The 24,100-nt window shown below is 31.6% G+C and overlaps 1 long non-coding RNA gene across 1 annotated transcript in view; it reads left to right on the top strand.

The window, feature by feature from the left end:
• LOC117183117 overlaps window positions 1-24,100 on the top strand; it is a 95,137-nt gene that overhangs the window by 32,822 nt on the left and 38,215 nt on the right. The window contains exon 2 of the long non-coding RNA XR_004468348.1: window positions 12,322-12,532. This is a non-coding gene — a long non-coding RNA (uncharacterized LOC117183117). The remainder of the gene's footprint in view (window positions 1-12,321; window positions 12,533-24,100) is intronic.

Raw genomic sequence — 24,100 nt, 5'->3', positions numbered from 1 at the left:
ATTTACTGTAATTATAATTTCGGCACCTCGACCTTGTTGCTTTTTTTAGCACGCCTAGGGCGCGCGAATGGTGATTCTCGCGCTTCCGCGCTCGATAATAGATTTAGCTCGCTCTACGCACTCGGTCTTTTTGAACAAATTTTTTTAAACTAAAGGTCAAAGCATCGACAACAGTAATTTGTTTGATTGTGAATTTTTTCTTGCTAAAGCTCCTTCAGCTTTAACTAAGACATTCTCATCACGTATCTCGTGCTTCGCACTCGAGTTTACCCTGCAAATTGTATATCATTCCCATAAATGTATATTATTATAATTCATATTATATTTTATTGCCACTTTTGTCGTTTTTCCATAAACTGAATTTGTTCATTACCAATGTTATTCGTATGATTTAAACTTTATACATACTGTCTAGGGCTTCAAAGATTTGAAGAAATTTTAAAACATTTTTCGAAGTTCATGTTCAATTCACCCTGAATTATTATTAATTTATCCTAAATTCTTTTGAATTCTTGTAAATTCAATCCATTCTATTAATTCGATAGTTTTTAAAAAAGTTTTTGTTTCATTCATCTTGAAGTCTTTAAAACTCACCCTAAATTCGAAGATATTTGATCAAATTCGTTTGAATTCTTTTAAATTTTTTTCCAAGTAATTTTTTTAAATATTATATTTATTTTTGAAGATATTCTCTTAAGACTATTCAACTTCTATGTTTAAAAAGTTTTTAAGAATGGTTGCGCATCAGATTCCTTAATTCAGAAAGTCTGCTTTTAATACTTTAAATTATAATTTGTTTAAATATTTTTTTAATAAATAAATTTGTTTAGTTTTTATGTTTTGAATTTGTAAATATAAATGAGAAAAAAGCCTTTTTGGATACTCAGGGAAAAACTGGTAAATTTCGGTATGCTGAAAGTTAAAAAAACGACATGCCATATGAAAAAAATGGGTGAAGGCAATTTTTTAGCTACATTTGGAATATAAGCCTTAATAAACATTTTAATTTATCCTGTGTCGTTTTCTTAAACATTTAGTTCCATTTTTTTAAATGTTATTTTTTACTATTAAAACGAAAACCACGCTTTTTATCAAAAATTTATTCGAAAAGAATTACTAACCTTATAATAATTTGTCCAAATTTGTGGCATAATGACGCGTTGTTTTCCCTCCTCAGAAGAAAAAAGCAAGATTGTAACGTCAATGCCCGTGTCGAATAGTTTTAGTGGGTGAACCATGGGTCAACGATGGCAGAAGCGTGGGGTGAGCGTTTGTTAAGAATGGGGTAAACGTGGGTTAAGCATGGGGGAAGCGTGGCTCAAGGTGGGTCAATGTTCACCCACGGTCCTCCCATGGTCGTCCCATGGTTATGGACAATGGGTCAAGCATGACTAATGGCCCCTCTCTCATGCTTCGCCTACAGTAGTACGTGATTTTGTTTGAATTGAACTTTGGCAAAATTTTCGAAGGTGGACACACTCTGCTACATTTTTGCCACTTTTTAGAATGGATTTGTAGAAAAATAGTTTATTTTTTTAGACTTAACGAAATTTTCAAAAAGCAACATCATCCAATCAATAATGCATGGGTCATGGCTCAATGGTAGCATAGCGCAAGCCTTGCTCTTGCCCGTCTCACATGCTTAGAGCCGTGGTCGGCATACTCCTGGCCAAGTCAGGCTACCCTGAGCGGGCTGACCAGCGACCTACTTTTTGGTCAGGTACCTGCAAGCTTGGACAAATCATCTTTTTTTCAAGGGTCCTTTATTGGAAAATGGGAAAAAATTTGAGATTGAAAAATTCCTAATTTTGCAATCAGTGATTTCAAAGTAATATATTTGGAATCTGCGTATTTTTCCGATTCCAAAGACACGTAATTTGTTTATAAAGCTTGAAAATTTGAGAAGTATTTGGTATTAAAATGAATATTAAGCTGAAGTTTCTTGATATTAAACTCTGTCAAATATTTAACTTTTTTAGGCAAGTAATATATCATTGGAATCGAAAAAAATCGTAGATGCTTATTATACTATTTTCAAATCGCTAGCTGAACCATTAAAAGTTTGTAAAATTCCTTACTTTGACATGCCTGTAGAGTGCAGAGTGTAGACAAAAGACCCCTGCTGGAGTAAGCTCACTTACACTAAGGTACATGAATAGGCCGAAAAGTAGAAGAAAAAATTAAGTCGGGTGGAGCCTGACCATACCTAAAAATGAAGAAAAAAGTTTGCCGACCACTGACTTAGGAGACGCTGAATACAAATGAATAAATACTCAAAAAAACATCCAAGTGTTAGAGAAAACTAGTAGTCTAGCGCGCGCCTATTCATCTTTTTATGAAAAAGAATCAACCAAAAGCCCATCTTTTCTATGTTATACATATTTAATTAATATTACAAAATATTAGTATGCAATAATAGAAGGCACCAAGGGATGAGCTCTGTACCTGAAAATGTAATTAATCTTTTATAATAGAATTTCAACCAATTTTATATTTTTTAATAGAAAATAAAACTGAAACATTTTATTCCGAATGAGATTTTTTTTATTAAAAATTAATTTACAACTAAAATGGATAAATAGCATTTATTACAGTTTTGTTACTTACGTTGATATTAATCATATTCTCTAATAATGAACTTTGCATTTTTAAACCACAATTTTTATAAATGAATTTAGCAAAATTTCTGCATGCGCATTATAATAATCAATGTCATAACAATTTTAGTAATAACTGTTTCATTATTCCGATTTATACCAAATCAATACATTACTTTGTAAGCAATAACGTGATATATGATTATTTACGAATTTTGATTACAAGAGTAGAGAAATCCTTACAAAGTTGGAAAAATATTACATTATTGAACGTAAATTTATGCCAATTGACGAATCTCGGGCTCAGTTATGTCTTCCACTGTCGCCTGGACTCTTCACATTAAAGTTTATGAAAAAAATCAATATTTTCTCTAAAATTAAACTAATAATTTTTATATTTCAAATTACATTAAAATTTATGAAATTATTTATTAAAAATAACACTTTAAACAAATAAATACTTGAAAACTTATCATGTGAGGTGAAGGTGTTGTGAAAAATGTAGTTCATGGTGGTAGATTGAGGGGAAAGGCGTTATAACTGTTTTACAGAAAAATAGTCTTTTGACTTAAGTTTAAGAATTGGGACAAATTTTGTTATTTCCTAACTGATAATTCTTTATTTGGTAAGAAAATTTGTCTTTCTAGTTGAAAAATTCATAGTTATAGTTAAAAATTCATTTCTGATTAAATAATGTACTATTTTTTTGATAATTCTGTTTTTTCGGAGATAAATTAATTTTTTGTGTGAAAAAGAAACTTTTTTACTTTTGGTTTAAATTCGAATCTCTAATGGAAAATTAATCTTCAGGATTTAAAATTCGTTTCCTTATTTTTACAATGCATCTGTTGGCAGCATCTGCATTCGTTGAAGTATCAAATATTAAATTTTCTATCGAAAATTCATATTTGCAGGTTAAAAATTCAACTTCTTTGTTGAAAATTCACGTCATTGTTCGAAAATTCAACTCTGGTTAAAAATTTTTATATTTTCTTGAAATTCTTTTCTTTTTGTTTTAAGATGTCCACCACTAAGTTTTCATTGAGAATTCTTTTTTTTAATGCAACTATTTTTGGTTAAAGATTAATCTTTTATCTTTACATTTTTATCTTTAAATAAAATTTTAACAAAACAGTTACACTTTTAAATAAGTATATAAAGGACCCCGCAGCTAATGTACATGAAATGGCTTTCGGTCGATTTTGATTAAGCTTCGTAAATTTGTAGTTCTCAATGTCTCGATCAAAATTGTTATGGGGCACAGAGTCCGAAAATATACAATTTTCGAGTTATAGAGGGTTAAACATCCAACCCTTTCAAGAAACATCGCCAAATATCTCGAAAACTGCAGCTCTGCGATAAAATGTTCCCTATGAAAGTTATTGGGCTCTAACGGGGAAATGCAAAGAAAGTCATGGCCTTAAGACACAGGTCATTTTTCAAAGTCATTCAATGTGAACTTGTCATTTATTGCTAATATTCAGCCAATAAAGACAAGATATGAAGAGGAAATCAATATAGAACCCATAAAGGCAAAAAATGAGAATGATTTAGTCAACAGCCAGCCAATGAAGACAAGTCATGAGCGAGATTTAGTCATTATCTAGCCAATGAAGGCAAGATTTGTCCAGGACGTTGTCAATATCTAGCCAATGAAGGTATGAAATGAGCTTGATTTATACAATACCCGACAATAATATTCTCATTTCTTGCCTTTATGGGTTCTACGAGGTGTGTTCAAAAAATAAGGTGACTTTTTGGTATTCCAAAAAAAAAAAATTTTTCCTAAATATTAATGTTGTCCCCTTCAAAATAATCCCCCTCAGATATAATACACTTGTGCTAACGCTTTTTCCAATCATCGAAGCACTTCTGATAATCATTTTGTGGTATAACCTTGAGTTCTTTCAGCGATGCAGTTTTTATCTCCTCAATCGTTGAAAATCGATGTCCTTTCATGGGTCTCTTCAGTTTTGGGGAAAGAAAAAAGTCACTGGGGGCCAAATCCGGTAAATATGGAGGCTGAGGCATGACTGTGGTGCTGTTTTTGGTCAGAAAATCTTTCACAAGCAACGATGAATGAGCAGGTGCATTATCGTGATGCAAAAGCCATGAATTGTTTTTCCAAAGTTCCGGACGATTTTTGCGTATCGCCCCTCGCAAACGGCGCATAACTTGAAGGTAATACTCCTTATTGACCGTTCGACCTTGTGGTAAGGATTCCTGATGCACTACGCCACGGTAATCAAAGAAGACAGTGAGCAAAACCTTCACATTTGACCGAAATTGACGTGCTTTTTTCGGTCTTGGAGACACAGGATGCTTCCACTAAAACGATTGGGCTTTAGTTTCGACGTCATAACCATATACCCACGATTCATCCCCAGTTATAACCCTTTTGAAAAAATCAGGATCATTATTGACTTCATTCAACATCTCCTGAGCGATGGTCATGCGATGGATCTTCTGATTAAACTTAAGCAGTTTTGGAACAAATTTCGCTGACACACGTCTCATGCCCAAAACGTCAAAGAAGATAGCATGGCATGAGCCAACCGATATACCAACATCTTCAGCAACTTCTCGGATGGTAATTCGGCGATTTTTCAACACCATTTCTTCTGCTAATTGAACGTTTTAATCTGCTGTTGACGTGCTGGGACGTCCAGGGCGAGGTTCGTCTTCGACATCCTCTCGGCCTTCTTGGAACAGCTTGTACCACTTATACACATTTTTCTTACTCAGAGAAGACTCACCGTATGCAACTGTCAACATTTCAAGAGTTTTAGAGCACTGGATTCCATTTTTCACACAAAATTTAATGCAAACTCTTTGCTCCGTTTTTTTCGAAAGAAGAAAATCGCCGAGCACACCAAACCCTTCTAACCTTTTACGCCTCTGCCAGAAAAACAACACGAGCTATAGAGTCAAAACTGTAAAAATATGATCGTGATGAGTGTACCAACATAACAAAACAAAAAATTTTAAACTTGAATGTACGTAGCCCGCGAAAACTGAAGTCACCTTACTTTTTGAACACACCTCGTATATGGATTTCCTCTTTATATCTTGTCTTTATTGGCCGAATATTAGCTATAAATGACAAGTTCACATTGAATGACCTTGAAAAATAACTTGTGTCTTAAGGCCATGACTTTCTTTGCATTTCCCCGTTAGAGCCCAATAACTTTAATACGGAATATTTTTTTCGCAGAGCAGCAGTTTTCGAGATATTTGGTAATGTTTCTTAAAAGGGTTGGATGTTTAATCCTCTATAATTCGAAAACTGTCCATTTTCGGACTTTGTGCCCCATAACACTTTTGATCGCGACATTGAGAACTACAATTTTACGAAGTTTAATCAAAATCAACCGAAAGCCATTTCATGTACATTTGCTGCGGGGTCCTTTCAACAAAAAACTAAAAAATATGATTATTAAATTCTCATCAATTATGAGTGAGAAAGTATTAGAATTGTCGGTAATTTTACATCACAGTTTTTCAACGGATCTCCTCGTTTCGAGACCACCTGAATCCGAAATAAGGTTTTGACGATGGCTTCTGTCTGTCTGTCCGTCCGGTCGTCTGGCCGTCCGTCCGTAAACACGATAACTGTCTAAAAATGAACGGATTAAATCCATCTTTAGCACACTTTTTTAGGTCCTAAAAGAAAGGACGATTTCGTTAACCAGCGATTTTTGATACAAATTCAAAAAGTGAGCGCATTTTGAACTCTTTTGAGACCACTTTTTTCTGAATTTAAAAATTCTATGTACTCGCATTTATAGTATTGAATTAGACAAACAATTTGTCCTAATGACTTTTTTCGATTAAAAGAAAATTCTCAGAGTTCTAGTTTTTTCAAAATTTTGTAGAACCAAAAATCAACATTGTAACCCAAACAACGCAAGATATGAAAAAATGTCGAGAAAAGAAAAACATTGCTTTTTAAAATCCCTACAAGATTGTCATGACAAATTTTTGGATTTTCTTAGAAAATCCAAAATTCAAATTTTGATTGCCCTGAAAATAATGAAAAATCAAAAAATTCCATTTTGTGGTCAAACTATGCAGAATACGAAAAATGAAGAATTAACGATAATTTAACCCCTCAAAAAATATACAAATTAGTTAATAATCACTTCTCGATTAGAGGCGTACTTTTTGTTTTATTCGTGAAAAACAACATTGAAAATAAAAATTTCAAATAAAAAAAAATTGGTGGAAAAACCACTCAAGTTAAGAATAAAAATTATTCAACTAAAATTGTACGCCTAAAACATATCTAAAAATTTGTTATGAATTACTTTTTGAAAAGACGCGTAGTTTTGGTTTTAATCCTAAAAATGACAATAAAAATAAAAATGAAAAATTTGTGGAAAACGACTAAAGGTACGAAAACGAATTGATAGACAAAAGTTGTTCGCCTAAAAAAGAGATGCAAATTGATTATAATTTATTACATTTTCACCATTTATGATTGATAAAGTATTAGAATTATCCTAAATTTGACACTACAAAATTTAGATTTCGAACCCAATGACGCAAAATACGAAAAAGTGTTAACGAGAAATATTAGATTTTGAAAAATCCTACAAATTTTCACTAAACCATTTTTCAATAGGACCAGTCATTTTCTTTATATTTCTCGAAAGTAGTATTGGGAAGATCAAAAATTAATATCTTAAGCCAATATACAACGCAAAAAAAATCTCGAAAAAAAATGAAGGGATCAAATCGAACTTATGAACAATTTTTGTTGGTAATTGTAGAAAGAACGAATTCGTTAAAAAGACATTTGGGATAGTAATTCAAAAAGTCAGAGCTTTTTAAAAAATTTTGAGAATTCTTTTTAAATTCAAAAATTCTATGTATGTCTGTTGGTAGTACATCTAAAGCTTTTTTATGATAAAAAATTATCTGAGTTATAGCATTTACAAAACTTAAAAAATCAATCGATAATTAAAATTTTTAACCAAACAACGCATGGTTTGATTCACATTTTTATTGCACAAAAAATAAGGAACAATAAATAAATAATGTCGTGCTCAAACAATGTATGATACATATGAATAAAGATGCGTGAATCAAAATTGTGCTCCCAAAAGAGATTTTCAAACTTATTATTACTCACTTTTTGATAGGATACGCAGTTTTAGTTTTATTCATAAAACACAATAATAATAAACAATTGAATGTTTGGACAAACAACACAAGCTACGAAAAAAACTCAACAAAAGCTGTTTAACCAAAAAATTACAAATTGTTATGAATCATTTTTTTATGAGTTGCGTAGTATTTGCTTTAATCATGACAAATTTTTTATAAATCTTTTTTTGATTGGATGCGTAGCTGAATTTTATACAAAATTGCGGCATTTTTACATTCTCATCATTTATGATTGAGAAAGTATTAGAGTTGTCTGAAATTTTACATCACACTTTTTCAACGGATCTCCACGTTTCGAGACCCCCTGAATCCGAAAATCAGGTTTTCACGATGGCGTCTGTCTGTCTATCCGTCCGGCCGTCCGGTCGTCCGTCCGTAAACACAATAACTTTCGAAAAAATAAACGAATCAAATCCATCTTTGGCACACTTTTTTAGGTCCCAAAAGAAAGAACGAGTTCGTGAATTAGCCATTTTTTAATAAAAATTCAAAAAGTTAGGGCATTTTGAAAATTGTTTTAGACCACTTTTTTCTGAATTTGAAAATTCTATATACGGATATTTATAATATTAAAAAGAAAATACAATTTATCCTAATGACTTTTTTTGATTAAAAGAAAATTCTCAGAGTTATAGCGATTCCAAAATTTTTTAAATCAACCGAAAATAAAAATTTGAAGCCAAAAAACGCACGATATGAAAAAAGTCAAAAGAAGAAAAACATTTCTTTTTGAAAGCCCTATAAGATCATCATAACAAATTTTGTAATTTTCTTCAAAAATCGAAAATTCTAATTTTTATTGCACAAGAAATAATAAAAAATATAAAATTCCATTTTGTGGGCAAACTATGTAGGATACGGAAAAAGTTGAATTAACCAAAATTCTGATCCTAAAGAAGATCTACAACTTCGTTAGGGATCACTTCTTGATAGGACGCGTATTTTTTGTTTTATTCGTGAAAAATAACGTTGAAAAAAGAAATAAAATTTTTTAAAAAGTGTCGATAAACGACGAAAGTTACGAGAAAAAAAAAGATTTAACAAAACCTGTTTACAAATGTCGGTCGGAAATCGAACGCGCAGCGCCAGTGCCACGATTGGAATTTGTACCTCAAAGCCAACAGAGATTTGAGAAACTTAATCTTTGACTATACTTAATTAAGTAGACAATTCAGAATATGAAGAGGCATATAAATACTGCCATCTAAAAGAAATCTTTTTGATAAAGTTTTTTTCAAACATTCCAAATGCAAAGAATAAATATCCGAGCGCGAAGCGCGAGGTGTAATGACGTACGAGCGCGAAGCGCGAGGTAACCCAGTATCAAGTGCGAAGCCCGAGATTCAACCGTCGCGGGCCCTAGGCGCGCTCAAACTTGCGAGTGAAAAATGCATTTCAAGAAAATTGTTAAATTTTTAACCAGGGATAAATGTTTAACTAAAATGATGAACCTTCTACCAAAAAAATTAATTTTTAAAAGGTAGTTCAACCTTAAAATAATTAGAGAAATGTTCAACAAAAAAGATTAATTTTCAACCAAAGAAACACAGAATTTTCAACCAAGGAATTAAATTTTCAACTAAAATGATGAATCTTCAACTAAAAAAATATCCATTTTTACTCTTAGTTTAACATTTGACTAACTAGTCGAATGCAAACAAAAAAGAACAATTTCAAACAAAATAATTGAGTCCTCAACAAAGGAGCTTCAACAAAAGATAATTCACAACTACCAAATTACAGTTGTATATGTTTTAACCTTTAATTTTAAAAGGTCTGTGCACAAATTTGGGCGATATACAAAGACCGAGCGCGAAGCGCGAGATGCATATATTATCGAGCGCAAATCTCTAGAACGCACAAAGAAAAAAGAAAAATATCTACAAAATTGTTGAGTTTTCAACCCAAAAAAGCATTTTTTTTTTAAATTGTTGAATTTCCTACCAAAAGGGATACATCCTTATTGTGTTCGTGTTCAGTAAAAAAATCAAGTTTCTACCCAATGAGATGAGTTTTAACCAACAGACAATTTTTCATGAAGACAGAAAAAAAATTCGACTGAATTGTGGAATATTTTCAACAAAGAATTTTGAAAAACTGATCTCTTATAGTTAAATACCAAGTAATTGGTTGAAAATTCCTCTTTTTTGTAAAACATTAATCTTATTGGTTAAAAATTAATCTTTTGAACATCAAATTTTTTTATAACGAAAAAGTACTTCTCTTAAAATGTAATCTAAAAACAAAATAATTCTCTTCCTGATCGATTTAGCTTCTTGAAGTGCAGAACCTGCCTAATGTTAAATGGATTCGATCTCCTTAAAAAAACATTTTATAACACTGTTTTTCTTATTGAAAATTAATTCTTTAACAGAAAATTCAATTATGACATTTTTGGTAGAAAATTAATTTTGTAAATCAAAGTGTGATCTTTTTTAGTTAAAAATCTAACTAATTGTTTAAAAATTTATGGATTTTGTTAAAAATTCGTCTTTTTCAGTAGAAAATTAATCTTCTTGTTTGAAAATCCATCTTGCTGATTGAGGATTCCACCATTTTCCTGACAATTCTTTTTTTTCAAAATTAATTTATTGAAGTGAAAATTTAACTTTCCGTGTTTGGTAAAAAATGTATTGATATTTTTAATTACAATATGTTTTGGTAAAGAACTCTGCTATTTTTTTTTATTACACTTCTTTAAACTGAAAATTATTTTTTTAACTAAAAACTAAACAATCCCATTTTTTGTTGAATATTAAGATCATAATTGAAGCTTCATCTGTTTCGATTTAAAGCGAACCTTTTTGATTGAAAATTCAAATATTTACATCACATTTCTTTTTTTTCCTGAATTAATTTCTTTAATGGTAAAATCTACTCATATTACTTTTGGTTGAAAAATAATATTTTGTAGTTAAAAATAATATATTTGTTTAAGACTTTCTAGATTTTGTAGAAAATTCGTAATTTTTGGTAGAACAGTAATATTCTTGGTTGAAAATTAATATTTTTCATTCAGGATTCAGTTATTTAACAAAAAGTCCTTTTCTGTTTATCAAAAACCAATTTATTTAAAAGAAATTTCGATTTTACTATTTTTGGTTAAAAACTGATATTATAATTGAAAATTGACATTTTTTACTTAATAATTCAATTTTTTTAATTTTCCTATTTTGGTAGAAAATTAATCCTTTTGTTTGAAAATTTATCTTTGTGATTAAGAACAAAACTATTAAGTTGCATATTCCTTTTTTGTTGTTAAAAATTAAATTTTTTAACTGAAAATTTAACTATCCCACTTTTGGTGGAACACTGAAATTTGGATTTAAAAATCGATATTTTTGGGTTAAAAATTCAATTATTTGTTTCAAACATCGTCTTTTTTATATAAAATTGATAATCTGGGTTGAAAATTCATCTGTTTGCTTGAGAATTCAACTAGGTATCATCAAATGCATCTATTTTGGTGAAATGTCAATTAATTTGTGGAAAATTTAATCGTTTGTTGTTAAATATTAATTCTTTTAACTAAAAAGGCATTATCCTATTTCTGGTTCTATACATTTATATTTTTAATTAAAAATGTATCTTTTTTAGTTGAAAACACCACTATTTGTTTGAAAACTGATCTTTGTGATTAGGGTTCAACTGTTTTGTTAAAAATTAATTAAAAATTTAACTGCACAATTTCAGAATGAAAAATTCTATTTTTAATTAAAAAATAATTCTGCTAATTAATGTGCAGAACCTGCCTCATTTTAAGTGAATTCTATTTTATTTTAATTACTTTCTATAATAATTTTATTGCATTGAAAATTAATTTAGTTGAGAATTCTATTATTTGTTAAAAAAAATTTTTAATAGAAAATTTATCTTTGTTATTGAAAATTCATCTTTTTTGTTACGACGTTTACTATTTGGTGTCAAGTTCATCTATTTTAAGTTAAATTTGAAATAATCTGTAGAAAATTTCATTTTTTTGATTGAATATTAACTTTTATAAACTAAAAACTGAAATATTCTATTTTTGTTTAAAATTTGATAATTTTGATTAAAACTTCATCTTTTTACTTAAAGGTTATTTTATGGGTGAAAAATTATTCTGATTTTTATTATTCTTAACGTAGATATCCAAATTAGATTTTTTTGTCTTGTATCAGGAAAAACGTCTTTTATAATTCACCATAAAAAATTTTCATCGCTGAGAGATTCTACTAAATAATGTGTAGAACATGCCTGATTTTAAGTGAATTCTATCTTATTTTAAATACTTTTATATTATTGTTTTTGCATTGAAAATTAATTTAGTTGAAAATTCTATTATTTGTTAAAAAATATTTTTTTAATATAAAATTATTCTTTGTGATTGAAAATTCATCTTTTTTGTTAAAACTTGTACTATTAGCTGTCAAATTCGCCTGATTTTGTTAAAATTTTAAATAATCTGTAGAAAATTTCATTCTTTTGATTGAATTTAACTTTTACAAGCTAAAAATTGAATTATTCTATTTTTGTTTAATATTTAATATTTTTATTAAAACTTGATCTTCTTTAGTTTAAAATGGAATGAAAATGGAATTCATTTGTTGTCACCGAAAATCTGAACAACGTTGAGTTTGGCGCCTTCTTGACCTGTTATGTATACAAAAATGAATAACGATGAAAGAACTGGATATAAGGGCTACCTTCGAAATAGTGCATTAAAAATCCTAGAATCTACATTACGTTACAAGGAAAATGCAAGCGAACCTTAAAATGAAGAGGAGGTGAGTACACACACAGAAAGAAACATGTATACATATATGACATGCATGCTTAAAAAATGAAAAGGCACTTATAACCGCGAATGTACGCAGTAATGTAATAATAATCAACAGCATTGTGATCGGCCGGAATGTACGATCGATTTTGGAAATCATGATGATCTGATCTGATTCAAGTCAAGCGAAGATAGTCGAAATTCTGGGCGAATTGCAGCTTACATTCAAGGGTTTTGATTGCTCAGTGTATTTTTAAAGTTACAAAATAACGAAATTTTATTACATCATTAAGCCATTTCCCTTTCAGGGTAAGCGTGACTCACTCGGTCGGGAAGGGAATAATGTGAGGAAGGGATATAAAATGTTTAGATTGATCCAGAATTCTCTTGATATTTATTTAAATAATACGTTCGTTCCGCAACACTGATCCGACCCAGGTTGCTGATCAATCTCTCCAGCAACCACCCCAAGCGAAGAACCTCACGAAGTCGTTATGTAAGGTTCCCCACTTGGGTCCATTAGTAGCCAAGGTCTTTTGTTTCATGCGTCATTCACTCTACTGACACTCTTTTTATTAACTATTTTCCGCCATACTTTCCTGTCCTGGCATACTTCTCCAGCTTCTTTTATGTCCATGCATTTTTTCATGCAGGCTCTCGTGTTTCTGTGACTTCTTATGTCTCTTCTAACTAGGGTCTCATTCACACATTCTAAACATTCTTTTCGCGGTCTACCTCTGGGCACGCTGCCATTTACTTTACCTTGATACACTTGTTTCGTTAGTCGTTTATTTGGCATTCTCTCAACATGTCCGAACCATCTTAACCGATTTCTTTCCCATGTGACTACTAACAGAGTTTTCCGCATATCATGTGCAAGAATCTCACGTCAATTTCATTAACTTTACTCTTATCTTGTACTTGATAGTTCCATGTCTCGCTACCGTATAGTACAGTTGGTACAAACAGTAAGATATGTATATCCGTAGAGATATATGTGTATGTATAGATAGAGGTATGTATTGCCCAATCTGCCAACTTCAGAAAACAACGAGGGTGGGGCGACAAGTGGAGGCTATTATTCCAGACACGCCAATTAATCCGAATGCAAAGGTAGCCATAGATATATTTGGACCGCTGCCAATAACTAGTTCACACAATGAATACATTATAAGCGTCCAGGATCAATTGCCCAAATACCTGATGCTAATACCCTTACAAACAGTCACATCTGAATCTATAATAGAAGGGTTATTTGACCATTTAATATATTTATTTGGAGTACCCAAGACAATTCTTACCGATCAAGGACAGAATTTTGTCTCCGAACTTATATAAAACTTTGAAAACTTATTCCGAATCAAACACATTAAAACAACCACCTACTATCTACAAAGTAATGGCAGTATAGAAAGAACACACTCCACAATCGACGATCTACTCAAGACTTGTATGGCGGACAAGGGGATAGAATGGGACAAAACTGTAAAAATTATCGCTCTCGCATACACCACTAATAAGTATGAGGGTATACGAATCAGTCCTTTCCAAGCCATGTTCGGAAGAGAAAACGCCAATTTACCCTCATCTCTCTGAACCACACTTAACCTAAAGTATGTCGACCTGCTACAGATGTGGAAGACAAGACACGAGAAATATTTGCAAAAAGCTAAAGAAAAAATCGCATTACAAAAAGAGAAATATAAACATCTCCAAGATTCCAGAATAGTAGTACCTCAAGGAATCTTTGAACCCAAGGATAAAGTCAAATTTATAAATAACACGAAATCTAAAAAACTATCTCAAAGCTGAATCGGCCCAGCAGAAGTAGTAGAGCGATTTGATAATAATAATTACACAATTAAATTTAACGTTTGTTCCGGATATTTCGTGTCAGTTTCTCTATTTTTGTATTGTATGAGTGTTTATGTTTCGCGTGAGTATTCTCTTTCGTCTACAAGGTACCGTTCTTATCTTGTCATGCTAATATACATTTTTGCCGTTAAAAATATTGCGGTGGTCAGGGTCAGTCTGTAAATTGTTACGATGCGCGCGAGTCTGAATGTTTATTCGTCTTACTTCTATAAAATTGTTTTGTATAATGTAGCCTTTTACTAGAAGGCAGGAAATTTGACACTCTTTTGTTAATAAATTATAACTCGTTTTTTGTTGCTAAACAAATAATCAAGTGAGTCAGTGACCTTTTTTACCATTACACTCAATCCCGCTATGAATTTTGCTTTATTTAGTGCTATTTCTCATCAACATTAAAGAAACAATAATCCGTGCTAACCAACTCATGCCTTATTACGATTAACATTCCAGAAGATGTTGGTTGTCATACTACTTGAACTCCTACACACAGCGACCGCCCACATCTCCACGAACACACTCAATGGTAACCTGCTCATAGAAGACATCGGCAAAGTACAAATGTACTATGACAATTGGAATCTCATAGTCGGCATAAACATAACCACACTGCAGAACGATTAGATAAAATAAAGAAAGCACTACGATCAGCTGTTCAAGTTTGCAATCACAAATGTAATGAAGCCTACGAAATTGAATTAATGGAGGCCAGATTAAAACGATTGCAAAATAAAGAAGGCATCCTCAACAATTTACTAGGGAAAAACAATAAACCAAAGAGAGGATTAGCAAACTTCGTAGGGGATATATCAAAAACACTCTTTGGTACTTTAAACAATAATGATTTAGAATACATAAATAAAGAGTTTGATAAAATATACACTGATAACCAAAATATTGCATCAGCCCCAACCAACCACACAAGAATATTGAAACTTTTGCTCGACACCTCGACAACAGATCATCAAACATTAATAAACCAATCCAGCGAAGGCTTTGAAGTAGCACGTAAATTAAAGGATAACGTCAACGACAACACGACGGGAATCTTTGTAAACTATTGAGCACTATTGATAGACGAGTTAAATGAAGATATAGATACAGCAATCTACGCCATCAATGATTGAAAACATGGAATCCTACACCCACAATTTCTAACTCCTCAAATACTTAGAGAAACCCTTGATGAATTTAAAGTAAAACATAGAACTAGGTATCACTTCGAAAACACAGAAGATAATTATCAACATATTGTAGATATCAGCACCATTCAAGTAGCCATAATAAAAGGGCTACTTACATACGTTATCAAAATACCAGTACTAGAGCAAGAAGAAGGGATAATCAAGCACCTTATCCCTATACCTGAGAAGTTACATAACACATTTTTGGCAATCATCACAGACAACGAGTACCTTATCCTCTACAAATACTCTTTTTTACCAATCGATACCAACCTCTTAGACAAGTAAAAGTAAATCAATTATTACAAAATATGCGAAAGAAGACAACCCAATTATAGACTGATAGACACCGACAATTTGCGACTCGTCCTTACTGAAACGTTATGCAGAAATAAAATGTAATAAATCATCTTACTTGCTACATAAAAAAACTTTTATATACGTATAGAACGAATATATTTGGATTCCTACATGCGAATTAGAAATTTATGCATTATGCGGACACGAAATAAGTACAATTAAATTAAAGCAAGCGACACTCATCACAGGAGCAGGATGTAAGTTACACTCACATAATATAGATTTGAGATTACCAGAAGTTAAAACTCTAGATAAGGTAGCAATTACCAATGTAACCTATAAACTGAACCAATTACCTCTCAACAATTAGATAATAATGAACTAATTCGTGCAAGACTAAGTCTAGATGACACAGAAAACATGCTCAGTAAGATAAATAATCACAGGCGAATACGTAAATGAGCGAAAAATCTCTAGATTATGGAATAACATCAGACCTTTTGGACATTACTCTCCTATATCTAATTGTGAACTAAAAGTTGTATTGAAATGAAGAAGACAGTGTGTGTCTAACACACACGTTATTAAAAAAATTAAATTCTTATTTTGGACCGTTGCACATTCTTTCATGTACCAAAATAGGTTATGAATGCTTTGGATTATAAGTGATTTTTTTCTATATACTACGGTTAATTTGAAAGGCAGAATCCGGGCGTTAGGGACCGCGAATGTTTACATTGACTGGCGACAGGCTAAAGTACTGAGACTTTTGGGGCGACGTAGTTTCAAATCTAGGTTTATGAAGAAATCCCGTGGAGATTGTGAGTTCCCTCTCAGATGAATCAGTATGCCGATATATGGTAGAAAATATGTATGATATAAGTGTGCATGAGTGTACGCGTGTGTGAGGAGCGGGAGCGCGCGCGTGGGGCCATGCTACCATGCAGAAAACAAGCAGCGAGGCTGGATGCTGGAGGAACCAGATCAGATCAAGGTTGTTTCCGATATTTCGCTCAGTGTGCGCCCTAAGTTCGCGGCGGTACTCATTCTATATTACGCATGCGTTTGAATTTCTTGGCGTGTGAATGTGCATTAATGTAAACATTGTAAGTAGCGTCAAAGATATAACTTTGGTGGTGTCCATGTTTGTAAGAACATGATAGAATAATGATAGAGTAATGAAATAAATAGAATAGTCGATAGAATAAAAAAGTCAATAGAATAAAATTAAATTCGTAATGATTGATCCATATTGCAATGCATAACTTCCTTTCTGGGCATATTCGCTGAGACCCGATGCGGTGTCTGTTTAAAAGCGGGCCAATATCATTCAAAACAGTTTGAAACGTTTGGCTAGTCAGTCGAAGATGTGGTTTAAAATCTGCAAATAGAACCAAATTTGCACGTCACATGAACATTCTGTTATTTCTACCAAAATCTATTTATGGAAAAAATAATGAATTTAAAAAAGTAATCAATTTAAAGAAAGATAGAATGTTTGCTAATCCAAAAATATTAAAACAACCTATTTTTGACGCTGAGAAGAAGATGCAGTTGGTGCCAGAAAAAGGTTCGGTTGCTACAGAAGACACAACATTTTTTTCGCCCAAATATCAGTGTTAATTTAAAAAAATAATCTCTTAAGTAAATAGAAACTTGGTTAATTAACAGGAACATACTTTTTGTTCCTTTCACGAAATGCTGGTTGATTGAAACACAATTTCATATAAATAACCAACGTTTTTTGCCAGACAAAATATCACAAACAAGGTTCTTTTGAAGACTTAATTTAACTACTTACTTACATACTTAATAAATACTAGCTGTAAATATTTTGTAAATACCATGCGGTAATCATTTTTTAAATATAAGTGTAGATGTGGCAGAATACGTCAAGTGTCCCCACCTAAAAGTAATTTCTTTAGATCGGGTTAAAACTTGGTTAAATTATTGTTCTAATGGACCTAGAATTATGTACTAAACTATAGCTTAATTGATTTACTGGTTTCAATATACTGGACGCTGAAGTTTTCAATTGTTCACACGTTTCTTACATTCGCGCTAGTGTAACTTCTTTTAGGATGAGCCGATTGGTATTTTGATGCAGTGTTTTGGAAAGCTCTTTTCATATGCTTTAAGAATATTATAACAATATAATGGAAAAAAATTAAATATATTTTTTTGAAATCAAATTTGAGATTCATTTTTGAAAAAAGAACATATTAAAAATAAATTTTTTTCTATTTCAAAAATAGCTTTCTTATACTCTTCGAAATCATGTACAATAAAAAGTGGACCGGAAATTTTTTCTTGCTCTAATAAAAATGCTTATGCTCATTCTGAATCAAATAAAAGGTGTAAGATGAAATATATAACATAATTTATACAGTAAGGACGTTTACTATGTAGTCATAGGAAATATAATTATATAAACTCTAGCATACAATGCAACCCGTCTTGCATTTGTGTAATGAAAAAAGTACTATATAGGCGATTTTAATTCGGTTTCCAAATCTCCCGCGCTCGAGATCTTGCGCTGATTGGCCAAAGGCTTCGAGACTCAGAAGACGTGCGCAAAATATACGTATAGCCAAATTCTGAAAAAAGGTTATGTTCCCCAGGAATCACCGTTCATTTCAAATAAATAATTAGTTACGAATTAAAAACAATGTAACACAATATTAGAATGTATTCACAAAAATTCTCGGGACGTGGTTTCTTTAGGAAATTTTTCCTAAATCTTTGTTTGCGAAATCTTTTTTATTCTTTGAAATCATTGAATTATTTGAAATCTATAATTAGTAAAAAAAAATCTTCTAAAATATTTTGAAACCTTTTCAAATCTTCTAAATGTTTTAAAATCTTTGAAATCTGGTGCACTGTAACCTTTTCAAAATATTTGAAACCCTTTACATCTTTTAAAAGTTTAAAAATCTTTGTGTAATTGTTATGGAATATTTAAAATCTGATAAAAACGCCTTTATAAAATGTTGAACATCCTTTTAAATATTTTTAAATTTTTGAAACATTTTGAAATCTTTATTAATGTTTTGTAATATGGTGTATACTCAAAAACCGATTGGCGAAACTCTTGAAAATTCCGTTTTATGGCCATGGCTCATTCTAATAGAGCTTTTTATTCTAGACGTCAGCAGTGCGCACGTGCCGAAATTTTACGTCATTTCCGTATTTTTCGAACAGTTTTGGGTCGAAATGTATGGAAAATATCGTTAATAGAAACAAAAAAAAATTCATTTGTAAATAACAGAGATTTTTAAGGTAGAACATTTTTAAGTCTCTTTTTAAAAAAACGGTGAAAAACGTGCAGAGTGCAGCGACCAAGGCCATTATTTGCATCTGTTGGCATCTGTCATCTTCAAAAAAATGCTTAAAAATTCGACGAAACTCATGCAAGACGATGTTCCAGGTGCAAAATTAGTGCAGGAATCAGTAGAAGAGCACAGTATGGAGCAGCTGAAACGATGTCCTAAATGTAGAAAACCAGCATTAAAAGGAAAAAACGTGATCTAGTGGAAAGATTAGTTGAGGTTTTGTATGGCAGGTATAAATATTTCCTTTATACAAGATTTGCAGTTCAGAACTTTGTTTGAGTAAATATTTAATATTCATACAAATATAAAATAACACAGTATTATATTTTCTACTTCTCTTTTTTAAGCTTAAACAATAAAAAGCTATTTTTTAGTAATTACCTGGTATAAGGAATGTACTAACAAATTTTCCTTCTTTCATATAAACTGGTTATAAATACATAAATATAATAGTTTCGCGTTCTAAAGTGAAAGTATTAAATAGATTTTATTTTTATCAAAAAATTTAGGAGGTTCGAAGCCCTTTAAACCCATGCTTTATTTAATATGTAAGAAAATGTTAGCATAGAAAGATAATATTAATACCTGCCAAACATAACCTCAACTAACCTTTCTACTAAATTACTTTTCTTCCTTTAAAAGATCGTTTCCTATATTTTATCCATCGTTTAAGCTGTCTAACACCGCACTCTACCACCGATTTGTGCACTAATTTTTCTCCTGGAACATCATCTTCCGTGATTTTTTCCGGATTTATAAACATTTTTTTGAAGACGGCAATGTCAACAAATGTAAATAATAGGCTTTCTCACCACACTTTCCGCACTTTTTTCGCAGTTTTTTTTCTGAATATACTTAAAAATTTGTTGTCTTTAAACTCTGATTTGTTTTCATATTTATTTTTCGTTTGTATTTTTATTTACAATATTTTCCATACGTTTCGACACAAAACTGTTCGAGAAAAACGAAAATGACGTAAAATCCTGGCGCGTGCGCACCGTCGACGTCTAGAATAATAAGGTCTATTCTGAAGCTGAGTTAATATTGAACATTTCAGCTAATAATTTTTATAATTTCTCCGTCAAATATCACAAAAATGTATACTTTAACATTCTATAGGAGCGGAGACGAAATTTTCAAGGTCGCTGAATACCCAGCTTATAAGAATAATTCGCCGCTTCTTACCTCTCATCATTTGAATCTCAGATTCATCATTGCAATTTTTATAATCATACAGATTACAATTTTCGTCGCAGTTAGTCAAAAGCGTTTGATTCCCATATTTTATTCAATAAGTAAAACAACAGATCTTATCGCCAATTAATTACGTACAGCCTGCAGATATTGACTTTATATAATTAATTAAGATCGAAGTACAAAACGATTTTGACACTTGTCAAACGTTAAATATCACTCACGTATCGTTACATTAGTGAATACCAACTCCAATTTTTAGGAAAGTACTTAATTCATGCCCCGAATGTATTTATGAACAATTTTAATGTTGTGTTACTTTTTTTTAAATTCGTAGCTAATTATTTATTTGAAATGCATGGTGAATCCTGGGGAATATAATCTTGTTTCAGAATTTGGTTATACGTACAGGGTGGACACGCTGGGGCTTACTAAAAAGTATGCAACCTGTCTTACACGCCAATGCAATTCTTATGGGCGTGTATGCGTGGTTGCATACTTTTTGGTAAGCTCCAGCGTGTCCACCCTATATATTTTGCGCAAGACTTCTGAGTCTCGAAACTTTTGCAGTAATTTTTTGCATTAAACAAATGCAAGACGGGTTGCATTGTATGCTAGAGTTTATATAATTATATTCCCTATGACTACATAGTAAACGTCCTTACTGTATATAATTATATATTTATGTATTTAAATTTGAAAAAAATTTGCAGCCCAGTTTTTACTCTACGTGATTTTGAACAGTATAAAAAAAGATATTTTTTGAAGTAGAAATTTTTTTATACAGGGTGGACACGCTGGGGCTTACATACATGGCGAATTGCATGCTACCCGAATTGCACAACAGCAGGGGAGAAGCCATTATACAGGGGTATTTTCATATTTCGCGCCTTTAAAGTTGCATTCGGATCGGCCATTCGGCCAAGTCCGTGCATCTTCGGATCAAGTTTATGATAGTTTCCATGGTTGCTTTCGAAACTTCATACGGTTATGTTCAGATTCAGCTGTTTTCCCTAATCGCTGTCAGTAAATGTAGGTAATGTTAATCTAAAGTTTACGCATGTAATATTTCATTCACTTTATTTGAAACATATCCTGTCTATTCATAACATATCTTTTTTATGCAGTAAAAATAAGCGTTAAACAACATTCACTCTTCGCCCACTGGAAGCACAGAATATTATTACTATTTTATAGTATTTGTCACTTAGCAGACATTTTATAATGTTATTGGCACATAAAAAAATGACGTTTACTTATCAGTTCACATGTCTCACTTCATTATTAATTAAACACTTTTATTATTTTTAATTACTATATAACATAACCTATATTGTTTTGACACTTGTATCCGTTTGAAGTTTCGAACGCAACCATGGAAACTATCATAAACTTGATCCGAAGATGCACGGACTTGACCGAATGGCCGATCCGAATGAAACTTTGAAGGCGCGAAATATGAAAATACCCCTGTATAATGGCTTCTCTTCTGCTGTTGTGCAACTCGGGTAACATTCAACTCGCCATGTATGTAAGACCCAGCGTGTCAACCCTGTATATGGTTTTTTTCTTCACCTTCACGTTAGTGTAACTTCTTTTAGGATGATCTGATTATACTTTTATTGCAGTTTTTGGAAAACTCTTTTCATTTACTTTAAGACTATCAAAAGAATATATTTTTTTTAATTTTTCAATCAAAATTGAAATTGATTTTTTGAAAAAAAAACCCATATTTATAATTTTTTTCTATTCCAAAAAAAAAGATTTTTTATACTCTTTTAAATCATTTAGAATAAAAAGTGGGCCGAAAATGATTTCTTGGTCAAATTTAGATTTTTCCGCTTGAGGGTGCAACGTTAAACTTCCACAGGGCTGGCTCACTAATACTGTCAGGTCGAATGTGCCCTAAAATTATACCTAACTTTTTTAAGACGATTATTTGTGCACAATGTACAAACTACGTAATTTATTTCATCTTGCACGTTTCATTCAATTGGGAATAAGCGTAAAAATCTAAATTTGACCAACAAAACATTTTCGGCCCACTTTTCATTCTACATCATTTCAAAGAGTATAAGAAAAACCATTTTTTGAAATAGAAACTTTTGTTTTAAGTATGGGTTTAAAAAAAATCAATCAAAATTTTTATTTTAAAAAAGATATAAAATTTTGGTTTAGAATATATCGTTATAATAGTCTCAAAGTACATGAAAAGATCTTTCCAAAACACTATAATAAAGGTCCAATTGGTTCATCCTAAAAGAAGTTACACAAACTTCAAGGCGAAGAAACGCGTTAAAAAGTGATTAATAAATGAAAATATGGTTTGGTGAATTAATGTAGGTCCTCTAGGACTATAAATTCCAGCCAAGTTTCAGCCGGATCCAAAAAAAGTTGATTTTAGGTGGGAACACTTGATGTGTTGTGCCTCATATAAGAGTTTGCATGCATAAGGAACAACTATTTAATATAATTATTTGAAGCAAAAATTAATTCAACAGATTTTACTTCTGTATATGGGTATATGGGGCAGAAGACGTCAAGTATTTCAACCTAAAATTAATTTTTTGGATCGGATTGAAACTTGGCTGGAATATAGTCCTGGTGGACCTACAGTAATGCACGATACCTTTGGTTTAATGATCAACCGGTTGTCAATATACAGGGGTCTGAAGTTTTCACTTTTCCACGCGTTTCTGCACGTTCGAGTTAGTGTAACTTGTTTTAGGACGATCCGATTAGACTTTTATTATAGTATTTTTACATTCTCGTCACATATGATTGAGAAAGTATTAGAATTGTCGGAAATTTGACATCACACTTTTTCAACGGATCTCCACGTTTCGCGATCCCTATACGGATATTTATAGTATTGGAAAGAACAAACAATTTATCCTAATGACTTTTTTCGATAAAAAGAACATTCTCAGAGTTATAGCGTTTTCAAAATTTTTTTATTCAACCGAAAATCAAAATTTGAAGCCGAAAAACGCACGATATGAAAAAAAGTCGGGATAAAAAAAACATTTCTTTGTGAAATCCCTACAAGATTATCATAAAGAATTTTTGGATTTTCTTCAAAAATCGAAAATTCAAATTTTGATTGCACAAAAAATAATGGAAAATAAAAAATTCCATTTTGTGGCAAACTGTGTAGGATACAAAAAAAGATGAATTTACAAAAATGGTTATCCCAAAAAAGATCTACAATTTCGTTAAGAATCACTTCTTGATAGGACGCGTACTGTCTGTTTTATTCGTGAAAAATAACGTCTGTCGGAAATCGAGTGCACAGCGCGAGTGTCACGATGAAAATGTGTACCTCAAAGCCTACAGAGCTTTGAGAAGCTTAATCTTTAACTATATATAATTAAGTAGACAATTCAGAATATGAAGACGCATATAAATACTGCCATCTAAAAGAGATCTTTTTGATAAAGTTTTTTTCAAGCATTACAAATGCAAAGAATAAATATCCGAGCGCGAGACGCGATGTGTAATTATGTTCATAAGGACAACCGCAGGATCTCCCCGGGAGCGGGTGCTAATCTGGAAAGTTGCACCCGCTTCCAGCGAAATCGCGGTAAAATTTCAGCCACAACCACCTCTCACGACCGTGAGATAGGTGGTTATCACGAATATTGTGTATATATATATATATATATATATAACGCGCAGGGCTCCCGACAATGG

Source organism: Belonocnema kinseyi, chromosome 2 (assembly GCF_010883055.1).
Source record: "Belonocnema kinseyi isolate 2016_QV_RU_SX_M_011 chromosome 2, B_treatae_v1, whole genome shotgun sequence".
Lineage (NCBI taxonomy): Eukaryota > Metazoa > Arthropoda > Insecta > Hymenoptera > Cynipidae > Belonocnema > Belonocnema kinseyi.
The sequence above is the reverse complement of the archived record's forward strand: the minus strand, read 5'-3'. Positions and strand labels throughout refer to the sequence as shown.